This window comes from Gorilla gorilla, chromosome 12 (assembly GCF_029281585.2).
Source record: "Gorilla gorilla gorilla isolate KB3781 chromosome 12, NHGRI_mGorGor1-v2.1_pri, whole genome shotgun sequence".
Lineage (NCBI taxonomy): Eukaryota > Metazoa > Chordata > Mammalia > Primates > Hominidae > Gorilla > Gorilla gorilla.
In genome coordinates, this window is record NC_073236.2 from 44392907 (window position 1) to 44411618 (window position 18712).

Genomic DNA, 18712 nt, shown 5'->3' on the forward strand with positions numbered 1-18712 from the left:
TACACTAACTGTTTTGAAGTAGTTAAAAGTAAATGGCAAACACTGTGACAAATGCTTTCGGTAGGTCACGTCAGTTACATAGAGTCCCTGTCACTTCCTAATGTCTTGAACCCACGGCTTCTGCCACGTGTGCCCCTGTTCGTCTTCTGCATTTTTTTGAATCCACGAAGTATGAAGGTTGATGGTATGGGCGTTGGAATCTAGGTGATGGAATTTACAGTTGACTCCACAAGACATTGGTCAGCCATGATAAAAATGGCATGTAGGGGAGCACATGAAAGTTCTTTAAACGGGCACTCTTGCGACGGCTTCAGGTCCCAATTCTGCCATTCCCTGGAGGTGTGGATTGGCTGCTACTTCATCTCTCTGGGGCTCAGCAGCCTCCTGTATAAAAAGCATAAACTGGATGAGATGCTTTTTAAAGATTTTTGTAATTCCCAACTGCATAATTTCGTATTCTACCTGGTGGTCATAGGCAGGATGAACTATTTGTAGAAGGAATATAAGTAGAAATTCAAGTTGGGAAAGAATAAGTACATTTTAAAATTTGCAGACATATCTGTAAACATTCCATACATAGTATGGAACGACTTAAATTTATCAGTTTATTACATCCTACCTACACCTTTATGCTATATGCACTATGGGACAAAGTTGCTATGTGGTGAAATTTTTCCTATTTATGCACTGATGTATTCACTGTACTCTGGTTAGCGTAGGATTAAAGGTGAAATTTCTTCTACTGGCATCTTTCTAATAATTTCATACTTTGTATGCAGAGCACTAGGTGGCAATGTTGCATCTTTTTAAAACCAGTTTTCCTTTTAGAAGAGAGAAATGATGGGTGAGATACTACTTAAAATAATTATTACGTTTTAAATTGTAGCTTATTTTGGAATCATATTTCCTAGGATTTGTTCATTGTTGGAAATGTGACAGGAAATCTTAATCCCTAAGTTCAGAGAAATTGGATTATTTTTGTTGTTAGAGGTAAATATCCCAATAGCTACATAAAATAAACTCTCTCCTACGGCAATAAGGGAATTTGAATTTCTCCTTTAAAGGGAATTTAGAATCTACCCTGAAAATATTTAGAGAATGGACAGATTTCTTTATTCTCCACAGAAGAGAGTGCGGAAGCCAGCATTAATCTTTTTAAAGTATATCTGTTTTCAGAGAAAAAAAGAAAAGTCTACTCTAAAAAGCAAAGGTCATTTTGGGTCATTATAATCATACACTTTTGGGAGAAAAGAGAGGTTAATCTCACAGACAGATAACTGTTTGCAAAAAGGCAAATTGCCCAATGCATGGTTTTCTCAAGTGAAGGTGAACTCTTGAAAGAAAGGGAAGTAAGTACACAAGACCAAGGATTTAGAGAGTGTGTGTTTTCTCCTGGATGACAGTGAAAGTATAGATTGATCTCTTTCACAGCTACTGGCTGTAGAAACTATCAATTTAGAGGAAAGATTGTTTGTATGTTCAATTATCTGAGATTGGTTTTCTCCAAATACTGTTATATTGACAATGGACAAGTGGCGGCAGGAGGAAGAATGAATAACATGGTGCTAGTCTTATTTACTCTGCCTGTCATTGATGTCACAAATCCTCACTTACTGATAAAACACACACCCAGCCAGTGTCTCAGAGAGCCGCAGAAGGTCGTTTAATATCACAGTTGGGCCAGCAACTCTGGAGCTCAACTGTTTGGCTTATCCTAGCTCCGTAGCTAGGGAGTCAATGTTTCAGGGTCTTGACTTTCTCATCTGTAAAATTTAAAAATTGTGCCTTCTGTCTCTTGGAATTGTGAAGACTCAGTAAGTGACAGCTTTAAAAAAAAAATCAAGCACAGTGCTTGAAACATAGTAGCTTTTCCCATAGTCTTCCCTTTGTACTGAAGGTTGACCAAAACAACCCTACCATCATCCAACCTGAATTACTGGCCAAACAAAGTAAGATTTATAACTATTTATTTTAATGTAATGTATGTATATATCTTCTCCTACTCATAGGCATTTTCATAGCAAATTCATAAGTTGTTCCACATTCAAAATAAGTCACTGCCCTTTAAAAAAAACAAACCATGAATTGTTCCCCGACAAATAAAAACCCTCATCTATAAAACAATGGCCTCAACAAGTGACTTGATCTTGTGATCAACAGTTTTAAAACTGTCCTCACTTAGAGGTTTAGAAATTCTTAAGACAAATAAATATGCATATGGAAGTTTGGTTTTGATTTGATTTCCTATCCTTATTTAACTTTTAGATTTTTAAAGTTTTTGCGTAATTTTTGTTTGTCTAATTCAACAGGCAAAAATAGAAGTGACGCTAGAATGCCCTATGATAAACATTCTTCTATAACTTGTTGAAATGATGAAACTTTATTGTCATATATATTAGAATACATGTTACATAATACATATATCATGTTACATGTATTATACATATATATAGTCCACTAAATTGAGGTTTCTTTAAACTAGTATCTCTGGAAGAGATAACTCTGCGTTCTTCACTGCTAAACGGGAGAAAACATCCACTCTCTCTAAATCATTGGTCTCATCCCTTCCCTTCCTTTCAACGATTCACCTTCTCTTGAGAAAACAATGCCCTAGGTAATTTTCCTTGTACGCAAAAATGTCTCTTAGATAGAATAACGTCTTTCTTCTCCCCAAAGTATATGCTTTGAAATAATGAAACCTTGAGTTCAGAAGGTACTTTCTGGTGAGTGTGACAAGAAGCAGCACAATCTTCCCAAGCAGGCGAATGGGAAGATGAGATCCCTTGTTATGGAAGGATCTCTGGGGACAGTAACCAAGGTGAATGATGATGATGATGATGATGATGAAAGCTGAAAGCCAACTGCTCTTCTAGAAGTCCTTCCAAGTAAAGGCCTTACTGACCACCCAGCACGTGCTAGCCATGGGATCCCATCAGTGTTCCTGGGTCACAGCAGTGGTTCTCAGCTTTGTCCCTTGCCCCACTCGGGACATCTGACAACATCTGGAAACATTTTTTGATTGTCACACCTGGGAGAAGGGCTACCACTGACATCCAGTGGGGAGAGTCCAGGGATGCTGCTAAACATCCAACAACACAGGAAAGCCCCTACCACAAATAACTACTCAGTCCGAAATGTAAACAGGGCTGTGGCTGAGAAAATCTGGCTTAGAAAGAGCTTCCTTGTTCTGGGATCCAGAGCCCTCTTGTATAGGTTAAAATTGTTAGGTGATAATGGGATGTCTGGGCCGCAGGTTAGCACTGAGAATGCCCTGCAATGAAAAGATAGAGTTTTTACCCTTTGCTTTTTTGTATCATTATGTCCAGAGAAAAGAAAGCTATGCGTGGGCTATTTTAGAGGACTTCAATGATCTTTCTAAGAAAATTACACAAACTAAACATTGTATACTACAATTACCTAATTACTTGAACACAATATGGGTTGTCATTCTGGATGAGCCTGTTAGAAATAATCAGTGTTTTATTGGCATGTAAAACAAGACGGAAGTGAATTTGAGGACCACTATTCAATTGAGGCTACGCTACACAGCAGGTACTAGGGATACGCAGGTGGGCAAAAAGTTGCACTCTTCATGGAGCCAACAGACCTAGGGCAAAGACAATTGCAAATCAAATGATAACTTAAATCAATGTAAAATTAGCGTGTGGGGAATGGGTTGGGGGAGATAATTGTATTATTCCTATTACATAAGTGATATCAATGTCCCTCCCCAAACAGGGTTTGTTCAGATGGACACAAGGCCTTCTTCATAATATCCTGGGGTACAAGGTGGGCTGCTTAACCGTGTTGATGTATGGAACCAGGGTGAGAATTCTAAAGGACGGTCCTGAAGGTACAGCAAGGACTCAGTTGAGGTAAGTGTTTCAAAACCAAAAATAGGCCATAGGTCAGGATAACAGGCATAAGCCAAGATGGACACTAAGGTTCTGAGAAGTTCAGTGATGGAGAAAAACACAGAGGAGAAGGAAGGAGAGCCTGGAAGGATCTGCAGACCATGGCTGGCTCACTGCCTGTGACTCTTCCTATGGAAAAAGCAGAGCTGGCTCCCTTCCCCAAAAAAGCCTCTCCCTTAAGAAGGGTCGGGGGAAGAATCTCCTAAGGTTTGATGATCAAGTGCTCTTAATGAAGTCCTGAAATTTTTTCCTGTGGGGTATGAATCTCTGAAACCACTGCACCAGTTTGCACCTTCTGCGATGTACCAATGCTGGGACTGGCCTTGCTCTCATCAGGATCCCAGTACTTTTGTTTAAAAACAGATTCTCTAATTCCCTGCTAGGTTGCTGGAGTGCATGGTGGAATATGGGGCCTTAGGAGGGTAGATGAAGTGAGTAGTTGAAAAAAAAAGTTGCATGTCCATGGAAAGGAGAATGGAGTAGTAGAGGCCACAGAGCTGATGACCTCCGTCACCCCAGAGATGCTGTTAAAAGTATCTACCAGAAGACATGGAATTACCCACTACTTTAAGTCAGCCTCTCCCTCATTCCAATATTCACGGCCTTCTTTTTCTACGCCACTGGGCCTCTTTGCTAATCCAGGCCCTACACTGTTTTTTGTTTGTGTGTTTTAACGAGGGGTACCTTTTTTCCTTGCCTATCACGAAGGGGCTATCCTCATGAACAGGGACACCGTGTTGCACACTTACAGGAGACATCATGCCCAACACAGTGTGTGTGAATGATGCCCCTGGGCTTACTCAGTGGACAACCCTTGCAGGAAGCTTATGCGTGTGCTGCTGGATGATCCACAGGGGAAGTGCAGGCAGCTGTTGTTAGCAAGCCTTCCTCCTGCAGGGATGAGAAGAACGCAGGAGTCTGCCTTTGATTGATGAGCTCCCCCAAATAGGGGGCGGTCACCATATCTCAGCTTGATTTCTTTTTCCTCCCTGGAACTGGAGGTCATGTCATCTCTCAGCTCTGGTTCCTTCCCGCCTCCCTCCTTCACCCAGGATCTGTCTGCTTGTTTCAGCCCCTGACATCTGCCCACATTGCTCCCACAACCTTCTCTGTCACCACCTACCCTATAAAACCCTTCTCTTGTTTTCCTGGGAAAGGGAAGCTCTTGCCTCTCTCTCCACTCTGTTTACATTATTTTTTATGGCTCACAGTCTCTCCTCTAATTTTTTTAAATCATTTTTTTTCATTTGGATCATCCCACCCTTTACCCTATGATCAAGATCCATATTTGGAAGTTTAAAATCAGGATATTAACTGTTTCTTGTCCTTTGCATTCCTGCTGTAATGCAATGCCCCTGACTAATGAAGCAAGTGGAAACTATTGGAAAGAAAAAAATACAGAAATGAATGTACCAAGAGTTGACCTTTTTGAATTCATGGGTAAATGGCCTGGTCTCCCTACTCTTATGTGAGTTCCAGGATGTGGGAGCCATGTGTCTTGTTCTGTGTTTACAGAGCTTCTGGCATAGTGTCTGACACAAAGCAGACACTGAACAAATATTTGTGGGCTAAATAAATGAATGAACATTATCATTTCTGTGGACATTGTTTTATATCAATTTAGGGTTGTTTTCAGTTGCACAAAAACGAATCATTACTACAGATGTTTAACCAAATGGGGAGCTGTTTTTTCCCTCATACATCTACAGGCAGGGACCCGAGGATGGATTAGCAACATGCAGTTGCCACCAAGAAAACAGTTTTTTTGTTTTTTGTTTTTTCTTTGAGACGGAGTCTTGCTTTGTCACCCAGGCGACGGAGTGCAGTGGCCTGATGTCGGCTCACTGCAAGCTCCACCTCCTGGGTTCATGCCATTCTCCTGCCTCAGCCTCCCGAGTAGCTGGGACTACAGACGCCCGCCACTAGGCCCGGCTAATTATTTTGAGTTTTCAGTAGAGATGGTGTTTCACCATGTTACCCAGGATAGTCTTGATCTCCTGACCTCGTGATCCACCCGCCTCGGCCTTCCAAAAGGCGTGAGCCACCGCGCCCAGCGCCCAGCCTGGAAACAGTTTTATTTTTCTGCTCTGTTCTTTGCATAAGGCTTGTGAACTCAGAGTTCAAAAAGCCTTATGCAAAAGCCTTATCCAAAGGTGGTACCACCTCCAAACACACAATGAATCTTTATGATGAACCAGATGAACTGGTATCTTCTCACTGGGAAAACCATCGCCTTCCCAGAAGCTTCACCGATATCTCCTTAAGCAAGCTGTATTGCCCCTTGCAGCAGGAGACCTGGAAGTTACATTTATTTTCGTCTAAGCATATCATCACCTGTATTCTCTTGGTGTCTACTACAGTTGTAAGGGTTTCTTAGTGATCATGTTGTGTTTACATTTTGTATTTTATATTTTTGATTAGCATAAAAATATTAACTAACATTTTATAAATATAATTCCTAGCATTGTAATTTTGAGAAGCTTTTCTTATACGACCTAAAGCTCCTTAAAGGAGGAGACCTAGGAATATTTTTGACAATGTCTTGTAAAAAAAAACAAACCTTGTTGTAATCATGCTCATGAGTGTAATCCAAACTGATTGCAACTGATCAGTAATTTAAAATTTAGATTAAGCAAGAGTGAAAATGAAAGATAAATTATCTCTTTAAGGAAACATCCAGTTAGTATACTCCTACTTATCTGCACTAAAGGCATTTTTTTTCATATATTCAAAACATGGATTTATTCATCGGTTAACTCTGAACAATCGCTGCACACCTCCTAGGTTAGGAATAGGGTTACAGGTGCTTTGCAGGCTCACGAATGTATCTGCTGAACAACACGTATGGAATGCCACCACCTGCTGGAGCTAGGACGCCCCATACAGTCGACAGGATGGAGCCCTCACGGAGGTTGCATTCTAGTGGCAGAAGGCAACAATATAAACAAATATACAGACCAAAAAATAATACAATTTATGCAGAATTCAGTGCTTGAAGAAAAGAAAATAAGGCGGTGGAGTAGAAGGTAATGGGTAGAACAGGGAGCCCCTTCAGACTGGAGGTCGGGGAGGCCTCCCTGAGATCCAATAAAGAGGAAGGAGCCATCCATGGCAGAGTGGGGACAAGGGCTCCAGGCAGAGGGCACAGACAGTCCAAAGCCCTGAAGCATGAATAACTTAGGGTTCTGAACAAGGGAAATGGCTGCTGTGGCTGAGTGTGGTGGTGGGGAAGACGGTAGGACCAGAGCAGGTAGGCCCCCAGGACACCTGAAGGAGGTCAGAGTTTATCGTAAGTGAAATTAGAGACCACTGGAGCATGGTGCCTGATTTATGATTGAAAGCCCCTTTCTGATTAGCTGTAGGGGTCAGGGCTGGGGACAGCGAGATGGGCTGGCAGGCATTGCTGTGGAGTACGAGGTAGGGGAAGGTGGCTTGGATTAAGGTGATAGCTGTGGAGTTTTGACAAGAGATATGGTTTAGGATCCACCTAGGAGGTGGAGCTGATAAAATTCGCTGTGACCCTCTGTGGGGTGGAGCGGGGAAGAGAATCAAGGATCACTTAAGTTGTGTATATATATATATATAACATATGTATAAAATATATGTAGAAGAGGTACGACACTATTCTTAGCTCAGCCTGCAATCATAAAATCCCACCGACTGCGAGGTGTAAACAACAGAAACTCCTCACAGTTCTGGAGGCTGGAAGTCTGAGCTTAAGGAGTCAGCGGGTTTAGTGGTTCCTGTGGCGTCTCTCCTTGGCTTGCAGATGGCCACCACCTTCTTGCTGTGTCCTCATGTGGTCTTTCCTCTGTAACTGCATCTCTGGTGTCTCTGTGTGCCCAAATTTCCTCCTCTTATAAGGACATCAGCCAGATTAGATTAGGGCCTATTCTAACTGCCTCATTTTACCTAAATCACCTTTCAAAAATCCTATCTCCAAATACAGTCCACCACTGAGGTGCTAGGAGTCAGGGCTTCAGTATAAGAATTTTGAGGGGACATAATTTGGCCCACAACAGTCCCCAAGGGGCAGATGCACAGATAAGCCCAGCAAAGGAGCTGGATAGGAGAACACAGAGAATTGCTGGAAAAGTCAGAAATGCCATGAAGATGAAGACTGCATTAAAAACCAGATCTGGGAGTCTAAGATATTTCTGTTGGTCAGAATAGTACTACCAGGGTTCACAATGCCAGGAAGGAAATGAAAAGGAAGATGAGAGTGGAAGTGAGGGTGGGAAGGGAGGGGGAAAGGGAGGGGAAGAGAAACCTTTTAAACTGACCCTGATTATTGTGCTGACTGGAAAACATTATGTGCAATTATATTTACTCAGGTTGATTCTGAACTTTTGCTTTAAAATAAAAAGAATTTCATGACTGTAGGTGAACTTTGATACTGATAAGATTGGTGATTTCTTTGGGGAGCGAGATGGACAGAAGTAATTCATGTTATGAGACTGTGGGGGTAGTTGGTAAAAAAGAGTGACCCAGCTGCAGATTACATTTGGCAGCTGCCTCCTTAGTGCTGTGAAATCATGGCAATGCAAGGAAAGACGTTCTCACAATGAAAACACTTGTTTCTTTCCTAATTATACAAATAATATGTGGTCATTCATATTTCACTTGTGCACTATTAAATATTTAAAGTGTTCAACATGTATTTGGAAGAAAGTGAAATCGTCTGATATTCCACCGCTGAGATAACTGTCATTAACAATTTTTAGTTATTTCTCCATGCTTTGCTTTATGCATATACGTGCACATCTATAATTAACACCATACAAGCAATTTTATTTGGAGTGGTATAAATGTGTGAATGTGAGTGTGCATGTACATGTGTGCATACATGTGCATGTGTGTGCACTATGCAACAGTGTGCATGTGTGTGTGTGTGCATGCATTTCTTCCCTCTCCTCCACCATTCCCTGGGAACCCATGTTAGCTGTCTGGTTTGCATCCTTCTCTCTTTTCTCTAAGGACTTATGTCTACTTACGAATACACGCTGATGTGTGCATTCAAGTGCAGGTGCAATTTTAAAATTAACATCTGTTTTTGCAAAAATGTGATCTCAAATGAATGTATCTGTATATGCAAACACATATTTTCCTCATCTTACTTTCTTATTCCCCTCTATTCTTATGAGTGTTCTGCCTTGTGAGTGCTAATAGTGCATCTGCTCTATTCACAGAACTCAATTTCTGTGTCTATCGAGGTGCTGCCATATTTCATGAACATCCCTTCTGTTCCCATGGCATCCTCACATCAGCATGGCCTCAGCTCTCGTGGCTTCTCTTTCTTCCGACCTGTTTGTGTGTGAGCTAATGGGGCACTTGTTGGTGGACAGATGATGTGATTAGATGCTGCATTAGCATACACCTCAGTACGCTTTTCTCAGAGCACGCTCCCTCTATGCATGTTAATTTCTTGTAAATGTCAGTGAGTCAGAGGGTGTTGATAAACATCACTACTATTAGTTATTTAGCTATCTGGATCACAGTTTCCATTGCTCCTGACCTTGGTTTGGAAATCCACAAAGCACTTCTCTGACATTTTTGTCTTTGTTGCGGCTTTCATAAAGGTAGAGGCTTTGTTCTTTTCTCCTCACTGGAGAGACTTAGGTTCAACTCAAAGCCATATATATATCCAGTTTCCGTGGCTTCTCTTCCTACAGAGCCCACCCAGGAAACTTCCCCACCACCTGCTGGCCTCTTCCACACCATTTTACTAGCCTTGATGCAGAGGATGTGCATTACTTACCTGAACCTACCTGATAAGCAAAGTTATTTCTATTGAAGTCCTATTCCAGTCCTTAAGTGAAACATTATTCTATTTGATTTTGCCTGGGTGGCAGAAAAGAAAATTGGCCTATTTTCCTGATTAGTATACTTTCCACTGTAGAAACTGTTCTTAGTCTAGATCTTGACCCCAGGGAAGCAAAATGATTGATCTCTGGTTTCAATGTTATGAAACTTTAACCCCAAAGGGCAAACCGAATATTATTAGTTCTACATTCCTAATAACGCACACTAAATGAGTTAGTGAGTTGCAACTGTGAATATCAATCAAATGAGATTTAATGGAAATATGTGATGCTATTATTCAAGTGTAATGCGAACTTGCTAAGATTTTATTTAAAAGATTTCATGAAAAGTGAAATAATAAAACTGTACAAAGGAAGAAGTTACAGATTGATCAAGAAGTAGATTAACTTGTGATGAGCATCTGATAGTGGTTCTTTCTCTGGCTGTCATCTGGTAGCAACTGACTTATGCCTGTTTCTGTATTCTGCAGAGGTCAATTCTCTGTAAAGATCAGTTTGGTTATAGACTTGGTCTTACCCAGTTCTGACCCTACACCCTAGGCTGGGTTGAGGCAGACTGGAGTAGCTAGTGTACCAAGCTCCTTTCTTCTTGTGCAGTGACTGTGAGGCCACAGGCCAGAGGGGCAGGTATGGGATTGGAAAGGAACCTGTGGTGGCTGCCTATGTCCAGCTACATATGCAGAGTGGTGAGCAGGTCTGTCTGCTGGTTCTGCTGGGAGGACTCTGTTACCAGAATCTGAGCTGTCCAGGGGACTGGCAGATAGATTGATGGTCCCCATGTGATATGGTTAAGCTTTGTTTCCCCACCCAAGTCACATCTTGAATTGTAATCCCCAGGTGTTGCAGGAGAGACCTGTTGAGAAGTGATTCGATTATGGGAGCGTTTTCCCCCAGGCTGTTCTTGGGATAGTGAGTGAATTCTCACGAGATCTGATGGTCTTATAAATGATAAATGGTAGTTTTTTCTGCACTCTCACATGCTCTCTCTCACCTGCCGCCACGTAAGATGTGCTTGCTTCCCATTCTGCCATGATTGTAAGTTTCCTGAGGCTTCCCTCCCCAGCCATGCAGAACTATGAGTCAATTAAACCTGTTTCCTTTATAAATTCCTAGTCTCGGGTAGTGTATTTATAGCAATATGAGACTGGACTAATACATCATGCTTGGCCTTCTTGTCAGTATATCCAGGAATGTGCAGGGAAAAAAATCTTTTGTTGCTCAAAAGTGAGGCTTCTGCTGCTAGAACATTTCCACAATCACAAAACTTCAGCAACTAAATATTGGCCTGCTGTGTGTGACTGTGTGTGTGTTCACGTGTGCAAACGGTTCTGACTTTCTTTTAGCAATTTAAAAGCAAGTTAAATCCCTGCTGACAGAACTTGGTTTTCCTGCTGTGTGGGTGCCTGGGATATTTAATTGAGTCTAACAAACATTTCACTTTGTGGAAGGGACAGATGCGTTTTCTTTTGGGAATAGATAATACTGGGGGGTTCAGGATTGAGAGACAGTCTGTGAGAGTAAAAAGATCTCTATGCTGGGAACTGTGAGACTCTCACCCTAACTCTCTTCTTATCTCTCACTGTATGGCTAAGCAGATCATTTAAACCCTCTGAAATTTTCTACATCAAAATTTTATCACTGGTGAAAGGACTAGGTTGACCAGCTTACACAGAAAGCTCCTCTCAGATCAAAAACTGTCTTTCAAAGATAAAGTGATAAGAGAGTCATTACCTTCATCGTCAGACACACATATATATAATGCATAAACTATGAAAGCATTTGAAAAATCTTGCCATAAGCAAACAAATACCATAACTCCCAGCATTTAATTTATAGCTAGGATATAAATTAGATGCTCTAAAAATTCCCTTTAGTAATTATTGCATTATACAAATCATTGCCCTGATCATTCATTGATTCATAACATATTTTCGGTTCACCCTCTGTGGGAGGCAGCTTTAAGGTGCTAGAGACAAAAAGGGAATGAGACACAGAGTCCTCACCCTCAGAGAACTCATGGGAGGTAGGTCTTCGATAAAGGACGAGAAATAAAAGGCAAAGAAACTAATTATAGTATAATGAGGACTACAGCATGCCATATCCCTAAATTAAAACTTGCTACGTAGAAAATGCTAACTTCATTGCATATTTCTATTCACATCATAAAAATGTAGGATGAAAGTGATTGTAAAATGTTACTACAGACATACCATGCTGATATTGCAGGCTTGGCTCCAGGGCACTGCAATAAGTGAATATTGCAGTAGTGTGAGTCACAAATATTTTGGTTTACCACTGCATATAAAAGTTATGTTTAACAGACTATACTATACTGTAGTCTAGTAAGTATGCAATAGCAGTATGTGTAAAACAATGTACACAATCTAATTAAAAATACTTTAAAAGTGCTAATGATTATCTTTTTGCTGTTGGGCAGTCTTGTGTCCAGGTGGATGGCTGTTGACTGATCAGGGTGTTGGTTGCTGAAGGTTGGGGTGGCTGTGACAACTTCTGAAAATAAGACAGTAATGAAGTTTACCACACTGATTGACTCTTCCTTTCACAAGAGATTTCTCTGTAGCATGTGTTGCTGTTTTATAGCCTTCTTTTCACAGTAGAATTTATTGAAAATTGGAGTCAGTCCTCTCAAACCCTGCCACTGCTTTATCAACTAAGTTTATGTAATATTCTAAATTCTTTATTGTCATTTAAACAATGTTCACAGCATCTTTACTAGGAGTAGATTTCATCAAGAAACCACTTTATTTGCTCATCCATAAGAAGTAACTCCTCATCTGTTAAAGTTTTCTCATGAGATTGCAGCAATTCAGTCCCATCTTCAGGCTCCATTTCTAATTCCACTTCTCTTGTTATTTCCACCTTATCTGCAGTGGCTTCCTCCACTGAAGTTTTAAACCCCTTAAAGTCCTCCATGAGGTTTGCAATCAACTTCTTCCAAACTCCTGTTAGTCTTGATATTTTTACCTCCTCCCATATATCACTAATGTTCTTAACAAGATCTAGATTGGGAGAATCCTTTCCGTAAGGTTTTCTATTTACTTTGCCCAGTTCCATCAGAGGAATCATAATCTATGTCAGCTATAACCTATGATATTTATTTCTTAAATAAGAAGACTTAAAAGTCAAAATTACTTCTTGATCCGTGGGCTGCAGAATGGATGTTGTATTAGCAGGCATGAAAACAACATTAATCTCCTGTGTACATTTATTAGAGCTCTTGGGTGACCAGGTACATTGTCAATGAGTGGTAATATATTGAAAGAATCTTTTTCATCTGAGCAATGGGTCTCAACAGTGGGCTTAAAATATTCAGTAAATCATGTCGCACACAGATGTGTTGTTATCCAGGCTTGTGGTTCCATTTATATAGCACAGGCAGAGTAGATTTAGCATAATTCTAAAGGACCTTAGGAATGGCAAATGATCATTGCCTTCAACTGAAGTCACCAGCAGCACTAGCCCCTAAAAAGAGAGCCATAATGTCCTTTGAAGCTTTGAAGCCAGACATTGACTTCCCCTCTCCAGCTATGAAAGTCTTACATGGTATCTTCTTCCAAAAGAAGGCTACTTTGTTTACATTGAAAATCTGTTGTTGAGTGTAGCCATCTTCATCAATGATCTTAGCCGGATTTTCTGGATAACTTGCTGCAGCTTCTACATCAGCCCTTGCTGCTTCACCTTGCACTTTTATGTTATGGAGATGGCTTCTTTGCTTAAACCTTATGAACTAACCTCTGCTATCTTCCAACTTATCTTCTGCAGCTTCCTCACCTTTGCCAGCCTTCATAGAATTGAAGAGGGTTACGGCTTTACATGGGCTAGGCTTTGGCTTAAGGGAATGTCGTAGATGGTTTGATCTTCTATCTGGCGCACTAAAACTTTTTCCCTATCAGCAACAAGGCTGTTTTGATTTCTTATCAATCGTGTGTTCACTGAAATAGCACTTTTAATTTTCTTCCATAACTTTTCCTTTAGGGTCACAACTCGGCTGTTTGGCACAGAGGCCTTGCTTTTTGCCTATCTGGACATTTGGCATGCCTTCCTCACTAAGCTTAATTGTTTCTAATTTTTTGATTTAAGGTGAGAGGTGTGCGACTTTTCCTTCCTGAACACTTAGATGCCATTGTAGGGTTATTAATTGATCTAATTTCAATACTGTGTGTTTCAGGGAATAGAGAAGTCTGTGCTGAGAGAGAGATGGGGGAATAGCAAGTTGGCAGAGCAATCAGATCACACACATTTATCAATTAAGTTTGTCATCTTATATGGCTGTGGTTCACAGTGCCCCCCCCAAACAGTTACAATAGTAATATTAAAGATCACTGATTACAGATCATCACAACAGATATAATAATAATAAAACTTGAAATATTGCAAGAATTAGCAAAATGTGACACAGAGCCACAAAGCGAACACATGGTGTGGGAAAAATGGTGCCTGTAGACCTGCTTGATGAAGGATTGCCACGAAGTTTTAATTTGGAAAGAATGCAGTGTCTGCAAAGCACAATAAAGCCAAGTGCTTTATACCAACAAGGTATGCTGGTACATACTTCTAACTTACTGATACATGAGAAGCTAAAGCCAATCACCATAAACCATAAACAGGAAAATGTGTGTGCGAGTATCATATATTAATAGATACAGTATGGGGGAAATGGTGCAGGAAACTATAGTTAAAGGAACATTGTCTCTGGAATAAGGTAGCTATGAATTCAGATTCTGACCCCTTCTAAATCTGATATCTTAGTTTAGTCACTTAACTTCAACTTTTATTCCCTCATTTGTAAAAACAAAAGCTAACAGTGACTTTCTCACATAGTTACTGCGACAATGAAGTAGAATAATGTGTAAGTATTTAATTTTCTGAAACCTTTGCATAGAGTTGTTATTGTTTCAGCTTTTGTTGGTCACTATTTCCTCTAAAAATCTGGCAAATCTTTATTTTACCAAAATCCTCCATCACACAAGTGACACGGGCCTCCCCTCATCTCTGGCACCCTTGAGGCACTGGGACATCTGGAATTCAATTTGCCTTGTTAAGAAGTTCTCTTTCACACAGTAGTGGGATTCATGCAGTCAGGGTGTCTCCACGGGCTCTCAAGTCAGCATGTGGCTGTCTCCACTGTCACTTGGTTCCGCTTCACCTGCTCTCAACCTCCCAGGGGTCATTTTCACTGTTTCTCTCTGTCTCTGTCACAAGTTGCATCCCTGGTGCCCCACTCAGCCTAATGCCCTTCATCTCTTTTCAGTTGGCCAGCAGCAAACAAGTGAGGGCCTAATGCATGCCAGATGCCAGTCACACAGCTATTTTGTAGGTGCTGTTGCCTGTGACATGCAACTTGCCAATTTAGATGCTCCATTCTCTCTACTGCCTGCATACTCTCTGCTATTACTTACCTTGCCTTTGCTTATGGGGAACTAGAATCTACTACTCTGATGTCTACCCTCACAGAGGGGCTTTGCTGTACAGTTGCTTGGCCCAAGGGATTTATATTTCTTTTAATTTACACATTATTTTGCTTCTCAGTGCTATATTTGCCACCAAGTTGCTAGTCCAGTCTGGGTCCCTAAAATCCACACCACAGTTTAGTTTTTAACATACCTATTGCTGTGCTTCAGCTTTCTATCTAAGGACCTAAATGGTGCTATCGAACACTTCTGAACTCTTTCCCCATGAGGCTCCTTGACCGCATACAAGTAGACGGGAACAGACAGACATCTGAGCACAAAGGGTTGCTTAATTCTACTCACGGATATGTCTGCATTCCAGTATCAACTAAGTTCAGACATGCAGAGATGTTTCAAGATGTAAAACAAAATGGAATATTCGTTTTAAAGTAGCTCTTGACTTCCAGTCAAATTGGTGGATTGAATGTAACAAATTACCTTCTTATATTCCAGTCACCTTCTTATATTCTGAATCAAATATTTTAAAATGCTTTCAAAGGTGCAAGCATCATGTAGGAGACTCTAGATGGAAGCAGAGGATAAACTGAGCTGGCCCCAGGGCAATGGCCAGCTTTTGACACCTGTATGGGATTGGGAAACAAGTTTGTAGGAGTCACACTGAGCAAGGAGTAGAAACTGAGCTCCTACGTGAACCCACAAGCTGGGAAATTGCTGCTTCTTCTTGACGAGGGACAGTGCTATCTGTCCTCCAGCCTCAATCGTAGCAAAGAGCAAACTGACCACTCCTATTCAGAGCTGTAACCGGAAACATCTATGACCTCAGACCTGTGAACATCAGGTTGCTTGACCAGGCTTTACATTCTCCCTGCAACTGAGTGGCAAGGGTCCACAGTAGGGTTTGAGCAAAGGCAATCAATAGACCAGTATCCAGAGAGGTCTTGATGACCCAGGGAAAGAAACTCAAGGAGAACCTATGATGGGAAACAAGGTCATAGAGAAGGATGACACAATATTTGAGATAGTTCCAAGAAAATCAGCCTACATCCTCCTCCCATCTGGTGAATGCATAACTAAGAAGCAAGAGCTAAGAGAAGAAATGAATTCAACTAAGTAAGTATGTTTAAAAGCAGCCCAAAAAGATAAAAGAGGAAATAGTGAACACAATGAAAGAACACGAGGTTATAAAATGGAGCAAGCAAATATAAAAAATAGCCTAAAATGTAGTACTTTCACATTTTTGGGGGATTTATTAAATAATAGACTAGGCAAAACTGAAGGGAGAATCAGTGAAATGGAAGATAGATTGATCAAACCTTCCAGGAATCAGCACTGAGACATAATGAGATGAAATATAGAAAAGAAAAAATGAGAGATAAGGAATAGAAAATGAGAAGGTCCAATTACCTTTAACTGGATTTCCAGAAGTTTATGGAGGGAATAGTGGAGTTAATGTTTAAAACTGTAATAGTATGACAATTTTCCAGAAATGATGAAACTCTCAGATTGCATTGGTTGAATAATAAAAATAAGTTGTGTAAATATATGGAGAAATTTTGTCATTAAACTGTAAAACCTCAAAAGAAAATCCTAAAACACAACAGAGAAAATTCAGAGTTCTGATAAAGAAGCAACTATCTGATAGGCTTCCATGATAAATAAATGAAGAGATAAGACAATGGAATCAAGTTTTAAAACTCTAAGGAAATATTTTCATTTAAAATTCTTGCCAATAAATGAATATGTAAGACTGTGGACAAAACGAAAACATTTTTAGTGTACAAATACTTGTTATTATTTAAATGAGCGGTACAGTGGCTCATGCCTGTAATCCCAGAGCTTTGGAAGGCTGAGATGGGAGGACTGCTTGAGGCCATGTATTCAAGAACAGCCTGGGCAACATAGTGAGATCCTGTCTCTTCCACACACAAAAAAAGAAAAAAAACAAAAAGGTGGGTACGGTGACATGTCCCTGTAGTCCCAGCTACTCAGGAGGCTGAGGTGAAAGGATCTCTTGGGCCCAGGAGTTCAAGGCTGCAGTGAGCGATGATTGCAGTACTGCACACTGCCTGGGTGACAGAGTGAGACCCTGTCCCTACGAATTAGTAAATAAATATATAAAAATAACATTATTACAACAAGATAGATGAAATATGCAAAATAATGTACTTAAGCAATATATGTGATTTCATAAAGAAGGAGTGGGGTGCAAGAAGTAATTGTGAGCACAGAAACACTGTAGAACGTGGTGGTATATTTAAATGCATGTCAACGATAAAATAAGATTATAGTAATGAGGGCAAAAGTGAAAAATATTTTGTTTGTATATGATTTTATAGGCTGTAAAGAAATACATAACACAATATTAATCATGTGAATTGACGTTTGAGACTGTAGAAAGTTTGGATGGACGTTATTACTAATTTTTTTGTCTTAGAAGAGAATAGAGATACTGATTAATGTTATACTTGTTTGTACAACAGAAATGTAAGTATGTATGTAAAAAACAAGGATAGATACACAAATAATAAAAATATAGTAGATAATTTATAAACAAATAGTGGAAAAGACAGAAAATATATGCAGTTTAATCAACCTAGTGGAAGCTAGCAAAAAATAACATAGAAGTGGATAGAATATATATAAGAAACAACAAGGTGTCAGAAATAAGTTCAAGTATATTAAAAAATCATGAAATATATGAATGGATAAAACAGAAAGTAAATGACAGATATACTCAGATTTTATCTAGTCTATATTTTCAAGAAACAAATGTAAAACCTAAGGATGCAAAAATGCTGAAAGACAAAGGACTAAAACATACATGCCAGGTAAATATGAAAATAAAGTGATAAACATTAATAACCAAAAATAATATTAGATTAAAACAGAAAAAGAAAATATTTAAAAAGAAATTTAAAAAATCCCAAGAAGTTTTATCAGTAATAATCCTATGTATAATAACACTATTTCCAAATTTCTGAACCAAGTACTGACAGAATAAGACATGAAATTGACAAAGCCACAATGACAGTAGGAAGTTTAACATACTTCCTTCAGAAAATGAAGACTCAAACATCTAAAAGAATAGACATTTAGAAAAACACATTTGAAAAGTTTGATCTAATAGTTTTACATAGAATTTTGCATGTGACAAAAAATACACTTTTTTCAAGTGTATATGAAACTTTAAAAAAAGTACCATATATTCATTAAAATTTTGCAACAAATCCCAAAGAATTGATGTCATATACCCATACTCTGACTACAGTGCAATGAAAATAAATAATTAGAAATACATAAAAGACTGTCAAATATATATGAAAAGACTTACAAAAATTACATTTCAAAACAATCCATAAGTTATAAGACAGGTGATGAGGAAAATTAAGGAGATTATATTTAAAAAATTTGTACTACAGTTAAAAGTTATCAGAGTGAAATTTATAGCTTTCAATAAATGCATTAGAAAATAAAACATTCTGAATACTAGCTAGCTAAGCAGCCAGTTCAAGAACTGAGAAGAAGATTAACACAGCTGTCACAA

General features: G+C 39.6%; 1 long non-coding RNA gene across 8 annotated transcripts in view; it reads left to right on the top strand.

Annotated features, from left to right (window-relative positions):
• LOC109025754 (uncharacterized) overlaps positions 1–18712 on the top strand; it is a 201597-nt gene that overhangs the window by 51774 nt on the left and 131111 nt on the right. For all 8 annotated transcript variants that reach the window (XR_010129884.1, XR_010129886.1, XR_008677285.2 and 5 more), the window contains one exon: positions 3739–3875. This is a non-coding gene — a long non-coding RNA (uncharacterized lncRNA). The remainder of the gene's footprint in view (positions 1–3738; positions 3876–18712) is intronic.